Source organism: Babylonia areolata, chromosome 16 (assembly GCF_041734735.1).
Source record: "Babylonia areolata isolate BAREFJ2019XMU chromosome 16, ASM4173473v1, whole genome shotgun sequence".
Lineage (NCBI taxonomy): Eukaryota > Metazoa > Mollusca > Gastropoda > Neogastropoda > Buccinidae > Babylonia > Babylonia areolata.
The window spans coordinates 17,108,198-17,110,697 of record NC_134891.1 but is presented as its reverse complement, the minus strand read 5'-3'; positions in this window follow the sequence as shown (position 1 = coordinate 17,110,697).

Sequence of the window (2,500 nt, the reverse complement as noted above, 5' to 3'; positions counted from 1 at the left end):
AACTGCAGAATTTATATAGATTGGATGTCTGTTCGTCTCACCGTATACTAAATCGTTAGGTGCCTTCATTTCAACTCCTAAAAACTTTTTCAGTCCAAATAAATGAACGGACTCACATTGTATTATAGCTTTTTATTTTATTTTATCTAAACCCCATAATTCTGAGCCATATTGTACGATGGGCTGTATCTGAGTATCGAAAATCTTGATAAAAATATCCAAAGAATTATTGTTTAATAAAAAGAGTTTCTTCATAATATGTCACAGCACATTCTTTGCTCTGCTTGAAAGATCCCTGCATGCAGCTACAAAACTCAAACGAGTAGAAAAAAGAATTCCAAGATATTTGTAAGCATTGACAACTGGCATATTAATACCACCATACACCCACCTTTCCCTTGCTGCCAAATAACCACCTTTCCTAAAAACAATAATATTACTTTTATCTAGATTAACATTTAATTGCAATTTAGTAGCTGAATTCTTTAAGTTATTCAATTGTGTCTGTAGACCAATAGCTGTCTCTGAAAGCAAAACAATATCATCAGCAAGTAATAATATAAACAGTTCTATAAAATCAATTGTGAATCTCGCACCATGTCTTCCTCTGTCTATCACTTCTAAAGCTAATTCATTTATGAATAATGAGAACAAAATAGGACTACAAACATCTCCTGGCTTTACTCCTCTAGTGCAATTGATATACTCAGAAAGTTTGTTACCACACCTAACTCTTGTTTTGACAACATTATACATACTCTTTATACATTTAAAGAGCTTTCCTGTTACGCCATGTTTTGCCAGAACTGGCCATAATAAATTTCTATTGATAGATTCAAAAGCTTTCTCAAAATCAATAAATGCTACGTAAAGTTTACGATTAAGAGAAAACTGTTTCTGAACAAATGCCAAAAGAGTAAACATGTGATCAATTGTTGAATATCCTCGTTTAAAACCAGCTTGGTGTTCACCTGTTATATTGTTATATTCTACACACTCATGAATCCTATAATCAATAATCGCACTGAATACTTTACTGCTGATATCAGATAATGAAATGCCTCTATAGTTATTAGTGTTATTTATGTTACCTTTCTTGTAGAGTGGTAAAGTGATTGACTCACACCAATTTTCAGGAAAAATACCCCTATCGAATAAAGCATTAAAGAAAGTTGTCAAAAAAAAGTATAAACTGATCACATGGTGATTTCAAAAATTCTCCAATTATCCCATCAGGACCTGCAGCTTTTCGATTCTTTAGTTTTTCAAGTGCAATTAAAATTTCTTCTTTAGATATTGGACGATTCATAAACTCGTTTTCCGCTTCAGGTAAGCTATGATCACTGATATTACAATCAAAATCTTTATCTAACAAGGCTTTAAAATGTTTAAACCAACAATCTGCAGATATGTCATTCCTAGGCTGCCTCTTTTTGGACGATTTTTTTTTTCATACATTCCCAGAATTCTTTTTGATGTTTAACAGATGCTATCAAATTGTCTAGTAAACTTTTGTTATGCTGTTTTCTCTTATTCTCACATAGAGTTTTATATTCTTTTCTAGCTCTTACATACACAGTATTATCATCCTTATCTGAAGTTCTACGAAACCTTCTAAGCAACCTGCGAACTTTACATTCCTCATCGAACCACCCCTCTTGCTGTTTATTATGTCCCACACTAAAAGTTTTCTTCATACAAGTTGCACATTCTCGAATACATTCATTGAACAATTTTAAAGCGTCATTTATATTCACATCAATGATATCCAAAGCCATTTTCAGTTTATCACTAATTTCTTTCTCTGTCAATTTACTATGGAATTCCTGCCTAAACTGTTCGTTCCACTCAAATTTTTCTATCACCTGTATGGTATGACAATCATTACTTTTAACTAGGTTATTATTTGAAAAAGAAATACGACACTCAAGAGGAAAATGATCAGAGTCAGTTCGATCAGCAACACATAATTCACATACATCATAAACAAGTTCATAAAAGTCATTTGACAAAAGAAAATAATCATTGACACTGCTTCCATTTTCGCCTGTATATGTATAGTGACCTTCCTGGTCACCGTTACGCATTCCATTTAATATTGTCAAACCTAAGGCAGTGCACATGTTTAACATTGACTTACCATATACATTTATGTGTGTATCCTGAGAATTACGATTACAATTCATTGAGCAACTTTTATGATAAGATCCAATACTGTCATTCGATGATTGTGAAGGAGAGATATTAGAAGTTCTGCTGTTAAGATCGCCACACAAAATTATATAAACATCACAAAGTTCTAACAGCAGATTAGTCAGACAATCTTCAAGTACAGATATACCATGATCATAATCAAAGTAAGCATAAAAAGGAGAACCTTCTGGTGGTACATAAGTACATACAAGGAGAACATCTTTCGAAAATCCAAACAACTGTTTGTCAATAATAAATGCACATATATTTTCATATTTTATTTGTAGTTTTCTTATGAAGGGACAAA